This window comes from Stenella coeruleoalba, assembly GCF_951394435.1.
Source record: "Stenella coeruleoalba genome assembly, chromosome: 2".
Taxonomy (NCBI): domain Eukaryota; kingdom Metazoa; phylum Chordata; class Mammalia; order Artiodactyla; family Delphinidae; genus Stenella; species Stenella coeruleoalba.
In genome coordinates this window covers 19,346,514-19,361,632 of record NC_137147.1, presented here as the reverse complement: position 1 = coordinate 19,361,632, position 15,119 = coordinate 19,346,514, and the positions used below count along the sequence as shown (strand labels likewise).

The 15,119-nt window shown below is 33.1% G+C and overlaps 1 pseudogene across 1 annotated transcript; it reads right to left on the bottom strand.

Moving 5' to 3' along the window:
- Positions 1–5,720: 5,720 nt before the first annotated feature.
- Positions 5,721–6,164, bottom strand: LOC307182146 (large ribosomal subunit protein eL33-like; annotated as a pseudogene). Its single transcript has one exon. The product of its transcript is annotated as a large ribosomal subunit protein eL33-like (transcript).
- Positions 6,165–15,119: the final 8,955 nt, after the last annotated feature.

Below are 15,119 nucleotides of genomic sequence, written 5' to 3'. Positions count from 1 at the left end.
TGAGGCCATGAACATGGAAATAAAAGAAGAAGAGGAAAAAATTCTTTCTTCAGTAATTTTTATTTTTGGTCCTGTTGGATGTTCTTGCAATATACTAGAAACACACATCCTCCGCTTCCCTGCTGAACCTCTGGCCAGCAGATGTCTGAACAAAAAGCATCTGAGCACAAGGGAAGCTTCCCAGGGTTCTCAGAAGTTCTCTCCTCCAAGGTAGGTTCTTAGAGAAAAAAAAAAGATTACAGTCCACTTATATATTTTCGTATATTCTGGTGTAGAACATTGTCAAAATGCAGGTCTGTAACAACACATCTGACATTAATAAGTTTAACATAAAAGGAGAACTAACCCTGGGCATTGATTTTCAATCCATTTGTTCTGCTCTGAACACACAAGACTGACAAAACTTACACGAAGTGTACCGGCTGAAGCCAGGTCAATATCCAGTGAGAGAGAAATATAACTAGAAATAATCTCGATTCATCTTTATTTAAGAAAAGATACGGAATTTGGAATTTTTTATGTTTTAGTAACAAATCACTGTAATTTACCACACCGTTACATGGCACATCAGTGGGTTGTGAGACCTGGGTAAGAATTGCTAATATAGAGCATGGTATCTTGGAACAACCTTGTAAAATATGCTGTAGAAAATGTTTCTTGAAACCACAGTTGACCTGGGAAATTCCTAATGCCAGCTCCTGCATCATGCATTCATTGTAAAGAAGGTCAAAGACAGGAGTTTTGTTTTTGACCATCAGGCTATACCCCTTTTTCTGGACCTATAGAAAAGTATACTTTGCCAACCCTGAATTCTGTAATGGGTGTGTTCTCTACTCTCTTCCTTCTATGACCCTGCCCAGTAGCCCCTTTCTACATACCGATAGGTACTTTCTATATTTTTGTATTTTCTAATTTTCTCAAAGATGCAATATGTGTGTGTGTGTGTGTGTGTGTGTGTGTGTGTGTGTGTGTGTATGTTTCTTTTCTTTTTCTCCTTGGTGCGGAGTGCTTTTCTAGAAGAGAGAAGAAAATAACTACTTTGTATTGGAATTTTCCACCTGGAAAAGTCCTACTCTAGAACTTATTTTGTTTGTTATGAAAGGGGGACACCAATATATTAAATAATTCATTAATTCCACAGGTATTTGCAATAGTACCTTTGTCATATCAAGGTGCACGTCTGTATGAATCTATTTCCAACTCTAATATGGACCCCATTACTCCGTTGGTCTCAATTGCCAGAACTGCACTGCCTTAATTACAATGTTCATTAGTTTGAGTCTTGATACATATGAACCCCAAAACTGTTGCTTATTCTTTCTCAACATTATCTTGACTACTTTTGGCACTTTGCATTTTTATATGAATTTGAGGAATGTCTTGCTGAGTCCCAAGAAAAATAATGTGTTCTTTTTATTGCAATTCTTTTGAATTTATAGATTAATTCTGGTAGAAAAGGCACTTTTACAGCTCATTATCATGTTATATCTCTTCATTTATTCACATCTCTTTTTTATCCTTTAATAATATTTTATAATTTTTTGCCAAGAATTTACAGTATGGTTATTTGTATTTCTAGTAACATTATGCTCTTGTGCTATTGGGAGTAGGATTTTTAAAAATTTTACATTTTCTAGTTGGTAATTACTGATATATGGGAATCCAATATTTTTATGTGAATCATGAGCTAAGACTGCTTATAAAAATTTTATTTAAATTAATATGATTTTACATGAGACTAGGATTTTATATAGATGGTCATAATTAACAAAGCTGTTATTAGATAACTAATACAGTTATCTATATAAAGTTGTTATCCTCTTCTATCCACATGTTGTTTTTTCTTCCTTTTAATACCTTTCTTCAATTTTAAGTCTTCAATAAAAGAAAGGCATTAGGCATTAATTAATCATATTAAGTTGGATGTACAGAAGTCACAGAAAAATGCAAAAGATTTTCCACACCATGAGTATGCTGCAAGCAAAATTTAACTTCAGTTAGTATTTATTTTTAAAATCATCATCTCTTTCTCTGTCCCCAAGTCAACTCTGTTAATTCTATTTCAGGCAATCAAGTTGCTAGTGGAATACTTTATTATTGCTAATCTTTTTTCTCTCTGAACATTTAGCCTTTGTTCAAATCTGACCTACTCTTTGTCACCCAACTTAAATATACCTACTCTCAGAAATTTCTCTAATGTTCTCAGACCAAGGTTCTTGCTCTCTTTTGAATTTCCACAGCAATCATTTTCTGGACAATTTTTTAATATTAATTATGCACACCATTAGAACAATTATTTCATTGTTATATTGATGTTACATTTAACTTATAATTAAAAATTTTTCACTTTGCTATCTCTTCTCTCAAACCATATTTTAAACGCCTTGAAGTGAGGAACTGTTCTTAGTATGTTCCCCACTAGGCAAAGACTATGATTTGCTGAAATAAATACCTATCATGAGTGTGGGTGTTTCTTCTATACCTCCATCTAGATTTCAAATGTGGAGCTGCCCAGAACCATGGGGTGATGAACTCAGGTGGGGTGACTGCAGAGAGTGTCCACTAGGATAATACTCAGTGGAACCATTGGGGTGAGTGTGCCCCCAAGACCTCATATCAGCAGAGCCACTGGTATGAGATTCCAACCCAAGAGAGTCACAGGCATTGAACTCCAACACATGAAAGCCATGGAGTGTGCTGTGCCCAACAAAGCCATGGGGGCTATGAGCCAACCCAGTATATTTTGAAAGGGGGATCCCTACCTCTGTGTGTCCAGAATGCAGGATTGCCTGACCTGTGGGCCTTAGGATTTTGGACTTTCTTGGGACCTATTATTTATTTTTCATTTATATTTCTCCCTTTTGGAGAAATATAATGAAAAATATGCCTGTCCCAGCATTGTATTTCAGAAGCACACGACATATTAGATTTCACAGGTTCACAGCTGGAGTCTCATCTGTATCTGATTTAGATGATATTTAGATGAAACTTTGGACATAAACTTTTGAGTTGGTGATATGTGAGAAGGATATGAATTTTGTATGACTGGGGTGGAATGTTATGGTCTGAATGTTTGTGTTTCTCCCAAAATTCATATACTGAAATCCTAATGCTCAATGCAATGGTATTAGGAGGTAAGGGCTTTGGCAGGTGCTTAAGTTATGAGAGTAAAGCCCTCATGAATGGGATTAGTGTCTTTATAAAAGAATCCTACAGACCCACCCACCCCCCTGGCCTCTTCTACCATATGAAGACACAGTGAGAAGTCAACAGTCTGTACCTGGAAGAAGACCTTTACCACAACTTAACCATGCTGGCACCTTGATCTTGGACCTCCAACCTCCAGAATTGTGAGCAATAAATTCTTGCTGTTTATAAGTCACACATTCTGTAGTATTTTTGTTGTAGCAGCTTGAATGCACTAATACAATTTCCCACTAGGCAAAGACTATGATTTGCTGAAATAGACACCCATCACATATGTAGTAGATCTTCCTTCTGTATCCCTCACAAAGCTTTTCCAGAAGTTTTTTTTTTTTTTTTTTTTGGCAAATGTTGGAATGTTGAATAAATACTTCTCTAGATAAAGAGATAGAATTTTTCATTATTTTCATAGGCTAAAGCCAGTGATAGTTTTTAAATATATGAAACTGACTTTTTTAAAAAATATATTTTGAGCATGAGATTTATTTATCTAACCCAGAAGGAGGAGATAATTTTGTAAATTAAAGTGGGAGCCTTTTCAAAGAAAAAGATTTACTTCATGTACTCATACTTTCTCAAATCCTCTCCTCTGTCAAAGGAATTTTGTTGATATATATATATATATATATATATATATATCCACAAAATATGATTATAGATATATGATTGCCCAACAAATATCTCTTGGGCAAATATCCTATGTATTTTAAATTCTATGACCCAGTAAAATAAGAAGAAAAACATGTTAAAATAAAAGAGAAAGATAAGAGAATAAAAATATCCCTTTATAAATAGAATTTTTTTAGAGTGTGTTTGCCACTACATTTTGATACTTTTCGCTGGAATGTGTAGCCTAGGCAAAGTAAACAAGAAACCAATCTTCAGAACAAAAATGTTAGGAATGTAGGGGAAAAAGATAATGGTACCTGGCAAGCGAAGAAAAAAGGAAGATGAGTGTAGAAATTGTGAAGGAAAGTAAGTTATGAATACAGAAATGGAGAAACTTGTGGCCAAGGGGTCAAAACTACCACAGTGAAACATTTCAAAACTGACTTCTTGTTATTAAATGTGAGATAGTTTGGGTGTGTTTTTTTGTCTGTATTGAATTCTGTTCCCTCTGTGGCAGAGCATTGGAATTCCTTCCATTTTAAGTGAATTGTAGTGTGTTTCACTGTGATCATAAACTATATTCACTATTTTGAGTTTCTGGCAAGGTTTCGTGACTACCCTAAGTTCTAAAAATTTCAAATCCCCCTTAAACCCTATAGCTTGTTGGTCTTGAATTTTATATACATATACATGCATATATATATATATATATATATATATATATAATATACACACATAATATGTGGAGGTAAATGCCTTTCTGATATGATAAAGGCAAAGTGATTTGGAAGATATCTTTAAAAGTATGTCAATTTCATTAAATTTTGATTTTGGAACTTTTAACGGGAGATTGTGCTTAACCTCATTAAGTGGATTCTGGAGAAATATATTTTTTTTCATCATGATTGAAACAGGATTTTTTAGTTATATTTTAAAGAATATAGTTTAAAAATGTCCAGAGGGTTAAACATGACCCCTCAGATAAAGAGAAATCATAACTAAGTGATGAATCTAATGAAAGGTAGACCAGAACTTTTCTCATTCATTCAAACTCTAGCTGTTAAACTGAACCCTTTGTTTTTTGATTTGTGCTCCAGCTTCACTTCTTTCCTTAAGTGAAACCTTCTGACACAAATGCATCTGCAAACCAAAGTCCCAAGGAGAGAGTAAAGTGTTCTGTCACATTCCCGACAGCACTGATTTAAGGGTTTACATGCTGGTGCTACTTTTTTTCTTCTTTTATTTTAATTTCCTGGCTAGAAACTGGCGTTTTCCATTTACTTCACTCTCCAGTTCTGATACTGACACATTTAATACGTAAAACAGTAGCCACAGTTTTCAGACATGAATCTTCTTTTAATACTAAATCTTTAAGATTAGAGATAATAAGTTCCAAATTTGCTGATAAAGAAATGACACATGTGACACAAATTATATTTTAATTCCAAAAGCGAGAAAAGCTTTAGAGTAATTTCACAAATTTCATAAATATATCCTTTACTTTGAAAAATATGAAAAATCTCAAGGTCAAATTCAATTTCCCTTTTTCCTTCTTCCATTTCTTCCTTAGTAGAGTTCTAACAGCACTATGAAAGAAACTCCCTCTCACATCTTAGCCTTTTAAGTTTAAAATGCAAAATGTGAGGACTAATGCAAATAATGTAGTTTAGAAACATGTATTTTCCTAATTTCTTAAGGAAATGTAATTTAAATTTATATTTATTTGAGTGCTAGTGTTCAAGAGTGTGGATGCCTTTATATAGGAGACAGTATTACTTGTCCCATATTCTAAAAGTTAAAGTGTCAATTGACAAATTGATTCTTACTGTTTTCATATCATGAAAAATCAGCCTGAGTTCTTTATAAATTCTATATGTTTTCGTTGGATAGATATTGTGAACTTTTTAAAATATATGTGAGTAGTAATATTTCCAAATTGCCTCTTTGTTTTTTTTTTTTTACCAAACTACACTTTTATTTATGTACTTTTCAATAAGTTTAAATCCTTGAAGGGTACAGCATCACGCAGATTCTGTGTCCAATGGACTTAGCAGGAAGGTTGCTTCAGAAGTTTGCACAAACCATGCCACTGTTTCCATGAGCGTGAGTTACCTTTCCCCAGATTATTCTGGTTTTGTTAGGTTTTCCACCAGGAGTTACTGTGCTATTCTTTGTACACATAAGCGTATCTCTTGCCTAGATAGAAGTCAGTTTCATCTCTAGTATAAATACCTTCAGTTTTAAGAAGAGCTGTGTGCTTCCTCTGGTTCCAGAGACCCTGCTTATAGCCGGCAAAAATGGCCTTGGACCACAGCCTTTCAGACATATTTGTCATTTTAGAAGTCTTGTTCCCAGCAGAACCCCACAGGCTCCAAATAGCTCCATATTGTCTTTTAAAATTTCTCAAAAATTTAGCTTTGCTACAGTTTCCAACTTCTCCCCTAAGTGTCCAGAGGTCTGCTCTGCCAGTTGGGTTATCCTGAGGTCTCTCCACTTCACTGATCACAAGACCATTCATGGAAGGAATCATAGATAATACCCATGCATTACAAAAAATATCTAATTTTGAGATATAAATAGACTGGTTGATGTTCCCTAACCCCTGGGTGACAGTTTCACCCATCTTAATTCCTGCAGTATACTTTTTACAAAGGACAATATCTGTCACTTTTTTAAAGATTTTTTAGAGTAGTTTTAGGTTCATAGCAAAATTAAGACAAAGGTACAGAGATTTCCCATATTGTCCCTGTCTATCAACACCCACTACCAGAGAGGTATTTTTGTTACAATAGATGAACCTACACTGACACACCTTAATCGCCCAAAGTCCATAGTTTACATAAGAGTTCACTCTCAGTTTCATACATTCTATGGGTTTGGACAAATGTGTAATGACATCCGTCCATAATTCTAGTTTTATACAGAGAGTATTTTTATTGTCTTAACACTCTTCTATGCTCTGCCGTATTCACCCTTCCCCCTACTCCAACCCTGGCAACCACTGATTGTGTTTTTACTGCCTCCTTAATTTTGTTTTTTCCAGAAGTTCTTATAGTCAGACTCACACAGTATGTGCCTTTTCAGATTGGCTTTTTTCACTTAGTAATACTTATTCATTTAAAGTCCGTCCACATCTTTACATGAATAGATAGCACACTTCTATTTAGTGCTGAGTATTCCATTGTCGGATGTACCACGGTTTATTTATCCATTCACCTACTGAAGGACATCTTGATTGCTTGCAAATGTTGGCAATTATGAATAAAGCTGCCATAAATATCACTGTGTAGGTTTTTGTATAGACATAAGTTTTTGACTCCTTTGGGTAAATACCAAGGTGCGCAAATGCTGGATCATGTGGTAAGAGTATGTTTAGTTTTTTAAGAAGCCACCAAACTGTTATCAAAATATGTCTATCATTTTTAAATAAGAATTTTGTTTTTTTGTTTGTATTTATGTTTTTATTAGCCTGCAACATTGGCGACACATACGTTTCCTTATGTTGAATGACCATTTGAATTTTCCTTTTCTGTGTGAGAAAGCTTTTATTTTTGAATAGATTCTTCAAGTTAATAATATACATACCTTTTCATACTGTGGCAAATATCTTCTGTTCATTTAAGGCTTACTCTGATGGCTGATCTTATATGTCAACTGGGCCATGGTTAAGCAACTGTTTGGTCAAACACCAGTCTCGATGTTGCTATAAAAGTAATTTTGAGATGTGCTTCAAAGAAGACCTAATTAAAATACATACTCTATGTAATTCACAGTATTTTTTGTTTGTTTTTTCAGCCATGCACTGTCTTAAGGTTTACAATGCACATTTGTACATTCATTAATTCTACTGAACTTCAAGTGTATTCCATAAAGTAGACTTGGTGGTTAGCTTCTCTCTTTTTACAGCTATGGAAACACATCTCAGAAAGGAGAAATGGAGGTAGGATCATGCAGCTAATAGATACTAGAGCTGGCATTTTCCATAATTTACTTAGTGTGAAAAATGTTATTAAACATTGCTTAACTCAAGTAATCCTTATTTCCTATAGATTACTTATATTTTATAATGTAATCACATCATAGTTCATTTTCCTCCCCCACCAAAAATAGAAATAACATTATTGGGGGAAGAGCGGAGTAGGAGAAAAAAGTGTCAGTTTGGAATAGTTTTTGAAATAGCAGAATAAAGCCTAACTTGAATTGAAGATAACATTCATGCTTCTGCTAAAATTTATTCAACACCTTGAGAGTGAATAATGAGAGCAGCATTAACAAGTGACATATAAATAATTTTCTGTAATAATTTAGCTTGAAAATATTAATTTTCATGAGTTTTTATTGCATTGAATGGTTTCTTACATATGTAATAAATCTTAGAATTCAAGTCTCATTATTTATTTTCCCTTTCCCATGGTTAAACAACATCGCTACTTAACTGACATAATTCCTAGTGACTCCTATTAAATTTCTTCATTGTAGTCTTGAATAAAACAAGTGATACTATGCATCTTTCTGCACACATGCAGCACCTAAACACTGCTATTTTTCAAGGCTTAGTTTTGAGATGCAATGTATAAAATTTCACATTTTTGACCATAAATTACTTACTTAATGTTTCCTGATGCTTATTTAGAAATGTCTTTATTTTGTTATCAAGAAAAAAGAAAGTTCAATATGGTCCAGTTTATTTGCAGAGATACTGAATCATGTTTTCTTTGAACACATTTATCTATGCTCCAATTAAACAGGCAATGGTTGGTACATTTAGCACTTGATCAATTTTAAAGTATCAACTGGGGATGTGGATATTCTATTCCTATGTCTTCCTTTTGTTTCTTTTATAAATTCACAAAATAATTGCTTTGAATTCTAAACATCATAAGGATCCATAAGTTTAGTGAAATAACTTCACAGCTTATGGCTGAACTTAATTCTATCAGTGAAAAACTTAATATTTGAGAGATATAATTTCCCAGTCACTTAGTAAATGATCTCTTTCAGTGAAATAACCATCCACATATTCATCAAATATTTATGTGTTGACCATTAAGTGTTTGTCACTATGCATAAGTCACAATGAATATTATAGATAAAGAACCCAAGGAACAATTAGATCTGGCATAATTGTGAGATTTGCAGAAGTGAAGGTAGAAAGAACCGATGGATCAGAGAAGGAGACACTAAGAAGTCAGTCAGAGAAGCCAGCCTCTCTCAGGTACCAAAGTGGAAAAGGGAAACCCATGGGAAGGTCTATAGGAAGCCACTGACCTTCTGTAGCTACCACTTCTACAGTTTACAGTCCAGCTCCTGGAGGTGGTCCTAGGTTTGCTGTGGTCAACTGGGCTGGTAGTTAGAAATAAGAGCTAGAAGAGGAGCAGAGGAGATTGCTATCAGGCAGCAACTTACCAGACATCTTTAAATTTGTTCATCATCACATTTGACTATTATGATGTTGAGAGTAATGGTGGCTGCTTCACTCTGTCTGCCTTAGGTTCCACTAAAATCTGCCTTAGTTTCCACTGTTGACAAATTCTGATCCAGAAACCTTTTGTGAACCACCTCCACTAAAAGTTGTTTTACATAGTTTTTTTTGTTGTTGTTACTCATGGCCTTATTTTAGATTAGTTTCCTCAGAAGCAATTTCTAAAAGCAAGATTTGGGAGTGATTTGTTAAGAAGAGTTCACAGGAAAACCTGGGAAGAAAGTAGGAAAATAAAACCAAGAAGGTCAGCAAAGTATGTGATATCCCACAAAGACACATGGTGGGTAACTTTGGCTCAACCCTGGAGGGGAACTCTGGAGAAAAGTGTAGATCATATGTCCAGGTGATCCTGATTAAGGGCAATAGAGCTGGGTATTTATATCCCCACCTTAATCAGATACTTGTTAAAGAATGCTTGTGGAAGGGATGTAATATAAAAGCTTTTCCATATTTACATACATTCAGGAAATATGTACTCTGAAAGTTTGAGGACAGTCTTCTAACAAAGAGATACACAGTTGTTACCATTGGTACTAAAAGTAGATAGGGACCCAGTGTGCATGAAAATGGTAACAGAATCCATGGGGAAATGGACAGACATCTTCTACACAAATAACTGTAATTCTAAATAATACATCCACTGATATCTTAAGTAATATAAAGTATACCTACATAGAGACAAAGATGATATAGAAACAAAAAGGAGGGAAAATATTTTTTATTATTATTTTTTCTAATTTCCATAATATTCTTAAATATGTCTATAGAAAATAAAAAGAAAAGAATGGTGATATGGATGAGATAGTAAAAAGTTTTCTGCAGATGTATTGAACAGACTTCAGGAGTCCAAGTGAGGAAATATATACCCTACTTTACCAGTTATACAATGCCCCAGTCAGTCTCCATAGACTCTTAGAGCTTCAGTTATGATTACAGAGCAGTGACTATTTATGGGTCTCTGAGCACCTGAATATACACACATCTTCACATAGTTCATTCTGGTACACCAATTATTTGATCAGTTTTATAGGGAAAAGGAAAAAGAAGTTTTATTGGGATCCTTGACAGTCCCATTTGCCATTCATTAACAGCATAGCAATTTTGTCGCCTGACCATGATTATTACAAAAGAGAACATTCTGCTAATATAGGACATTGCATTCAAAATCAGACAAAAAAATCTAAACGTACTAATTAGATTAAATGTGAAGGTGGAATTGGATATTCTTATGAAGCATATTTTAGCTTTTTAAGGACTGATTTTATAATTGCTCTTTTCATATAAATAACTTGCTATGAAAAATCTCTAAAAAAATTGTAAAATTTCTTTATTCAATCTAAAGTGATCTTTATAGTGTGATGGACCAAAGTTTTAATAACAATATACATAATCTACTTTATAGAGAGAAATCGCAACATTCTAAGTACATTTTGTCTTAAGCAGGGCTGCCCTAGAAGAGGAAATATATAAATAGATATTAATTTTGATATCTACCTTTCTATAAGTATATCTATACTTATATATGTATATATAAACTATAAGAAGAATTACCTCATATTTTAAAATATTTTATTGATAAATATTTTTTAAAGATATTTATGAGAAAGTATTTATAAAAGATGTTTTTACTCATCAGCAAATGATATCTATGATCAATATCTAAGTACAGTTCTTACTGATATAAGTTTTGTTTACAGAAAATGTAGTTGTATGACCTGTGTAGAAGCAGACATATATGTGCATGTGAAGGTAAATAGTTAAAATTCATTTATGTATCTTGGAGAAATATATATCTCAGTCTATTTGGGTTGATATAACAGAATACCAAAGACTGATTAGCTTATTAACAACAGAAACTTATTTTTCACAGTTCTAGAGGATAAGAAGTCCAAAATCAAGGTACTGGCACATTCAGTGTCTGCTGAGGGCTGGCTCACTGATTCATAGACTGCCATCTTCTTTCTGTGTGCTCCTATGGTGAAGCGGGAGTCTTTGAGATCTCTTTTGCAAGGGTGCTAATCCCATTTTTGAGGGCTCCACCCTCATGACCTAATCACCTTCCAAAGGTTCCACCTTCAAATGTCATCACATTGGGTATTAAGTTCCAACATGAATTTTGAGGGGACACAAACATTTAGTCTATAACAATATATAAATATGTTGTAATTATTAAATGTTATATTGTTTTTCCTTTAATGACACATATTTTAAGAAACTTCAAGTATGTTACATTAATGTAATCCACCTTGAAACAGTTCATTTCCTTATTGGGATTTTAAAAATGAGATTTACATTTGTAGATCAAATCATATTTCCAAATTTTTAAGATTTACAACATGTTAGGAAATCTGATGGCAAAACTATGAATATATATCAGAAGTATTTGTATGAATATACCATATTTTTTATCCATTCATCAGTTGATGGACATTTGGGATGTTTCTAATTTTTTTCTATTATAAATATGCTGCTGTGAACATTCATGTTCAAGTTTTTGTGTGGATACATGTTTTTATTTCTCTTGGGTATATACCTAGGAGTGGAATTGCTGAGTCAAATAGTTACTCTATGTTTAAACTTTTGAGGAAGTACTAGACTGTTTTCCAAAGCAGCTGCATCATTTTACATCCTCATACAATAAAATATTATTTGGCAATAAAAAGAAATGAAATATTGACACTTGCTACAACATGGATAAACTTTAAAAAACATTATGCTAAGTGGAAAAAGCTAGTCACAAAAGACCATATGTGGTATGGTTGCATTTGTTTGAAATGTCCAAGTAGGCAGATCTATAGTGATAGAGAGTAGATTAGTGGCTTGCAAAAGGTGGGTAGAGAGGAGACAGGGAGTGACTGTTAATGAGTATTTTTTTTGTGGGGAGGGCGGGTAATGAGAATGTTCTAAAACTGATTGTGGTGATGGTTGAACAACTCTGAATACACTAAAAACCATGGAGTTGTACACTTTAAATAGGAAAATTTTGAGGTTATGTGAATTTTATCTGAATAAAACAGTTCTTTAATAAAAAGTGTTTGTGTTACAGATGGCAAACATTTGGACATTGTGAAACATTCAGAAAACTAACACAAATTTAGTTATTTTATTGTTATTTAAGGGGAGAGGAATTTTACTTTTTTTCAGAATGTCTAACTAGAATATGGCTTGCCATCCATTCTTTACATATACTATTTCATTTAATGTTCATTGGAACATTGCACTTTACTCATTATAGATAAAAAAAAAAATATGACACAACATTTCAAGTTACAGTTTCTTCATATTGGAGGCTGAGTTTGAAATTATTTTAATCCGATTCCAAATTTGGGATGTTTTCCAGTAATAAAAAAGTTCATTGGTAATTCATTAATCCATTCTTCCCTCCCTCCCTCTCTCCCTCCCTTCTTCCCTCCCTTTGTTCCTTCCTTCAACAAATGTCCATTGAGTGTCTATGATGTGTCAGGCATTGTTCTAGACAATGGTAAAAAAAATAATAACAATAACAGCAAAACAAAAATAGTGTACCTACTTTCACAAAGAAGTTCAGCTTAATAGAGGAAACAGATGAAGGTTTAAAAATCAAAAAACTATTTTTACAAAGTGCAGTGTGTACCTGGCTATATCAAATTAGCACTTAACAAAGAGACAGGCCCTATCCTTTGGAGACAGAAAAGCATCTCTATGGAAACATGATGAACTAGGGAAATGGCGTGTGTGTGGGCATGGTGACAATCCAGACAGATGAACTAGAAAGTGCAGAGCCTTTGAGTCAGCCATAATAAGGTACACTTGAAAAACTGTCAGTGTGGATAACACAAAAGAATGGGTGATGGGTGATGAGGCGGGGGAAGATCATCAAGAATCAGCTGACAGAGACATTATATGACATACTATGAATTTCTGCCTTTATCCTGTGAAAAATGGAGTATTTTAAGTAGATCAAGCTAAAGGAGAGAGTATGATTTTGAAATTGCTGCATTTTACATGCCTTTGAGATATCGAAATACAGGTATATTTTTGTCAGTTATATACATTGTTTTGGAGACTAGAAAAAATGTATGGAATGAAAAACAGAGAGTTAATATAGGTATATGTGACCAGAAACATATTTAATATACAAATATCAAACTATTTTGGTAAATATACTTGCTGTATGCTAAGAGACAAAATTAGGAGAGTTTCAGAGAAAAAAAAAAAAAACACTTTCCTCAAAGTGATATACGATATCCTATCATATCACAGATGAATCAACAGTTTTACATAGTTCTTAATGTTTGATGTTTTTGAGTCAAGATCACAGAATTTAATGAGTTTTTATATATGATAATATATTTCTACTGTCAGTTTTATACCTTATAAAATGTGTTGTTTGTTGTTGAAAAGTAATGTTTGAAATCTGGTTCACAGCACAGTAGTCTATACAGGAATAGTTTAAAATCCATATCTTATTTTACTATAATAACATTGTTAGTTAATATATAAATGTATATCAGAGATCTATCTATTGATCTAGTATCTATATCTAGAATCTTATACATGGACATATCTATTCTACCAAATATCTGTTTTGAAAAATATGGTTTTTAAAAGAAAACCTAGTTCCATATATGGAAAGCTAGGTCGGAGTATTCAAAATTGCCTAAAAGTGTGATTTCACTTGATAAGTACTACAACAATGTTAAAGTAATTATAACTGACTTAGCCTAAGCATATTAAGTAACATTGTCAATTTAATAAAATATATTTCAGAGACTTCCATTTCTAGAATGTAATAGATCATAGTAGGCTAATGCCTCTGCTACATCCACTAGAAAAAATCTGGATAAATTTAATATATATTTATATCTAAAGATGTTAGAGATCTCTGGATAAGCTACCTTTTAGAAAGGGTAGAACCATTACAAAGTGAGCTAAAGATTGTTGACAATTTTCCATTTATGAAGCATTTGGAATTTTAGGTCCAATTAGGGAACTTCTTACTGCAATTGCTACTTCCCTGATACCTTCATGCTTTTGATTTGCCCTTTGAGTTACCTAGTTAACAGCTTTATATCTAGTCTGCAAATTATTTATATTAATTTCTTCTGTTAAAATAACTAGTGTGATTTATATCTCATAACTGGACTCTCACTAGGACAAGTGGGAATTTAATACATTGTATTTAAAATTAGGAATAGCATTTAGTGAGGAGAGACTGAAGACAGACTCCTGGTAGATTTCTGCATATTTGCATATCCCCTACTGAGAACATTAAGCTTCTGTAAAATTAACCATACCAAATAACTACTGTATATTTGCTCAGGAATTTTCTTCTGTAAATATTAAGCCGAATGTTAAGGTTAGGGTTATTACTCATTTCAAAGGCTGTCTTATAAATGATACATTTTCAGGTGTGTCTGAAAGAACTGTGCAGTGATCGTGTAAGTAGTGGACCCATTTTGTTGTATCTTGGGTCTGAGGGAAAGAGACAAGGAAGGAAAACTATGAAAAAGAAAAGTAGGAAAAAGCAATTCTAAAATTTAGATGAATGTATTAAATTAATAGAAGCACCTTTTGAAACAAATTCAAAGGAATATTAGTCATTTTAATGATTATAAAGTTCAACAATACTTATTTGTCAATAACATGATTCACAATGAATACATTAAAATAATATTCTGATATAGCAATTGTCAGGAATGTGAGTTTAAGAATTTTATTAAGATTGTAGACTATGGATACAGAAAAGAGGAAAATGTGAAGAATCTTCATTGTATTCTATTTGCCTTTCCTTAGAAGTACTTTATATAGATTTTCCAAAAACATATTTTTAATAATATATTAT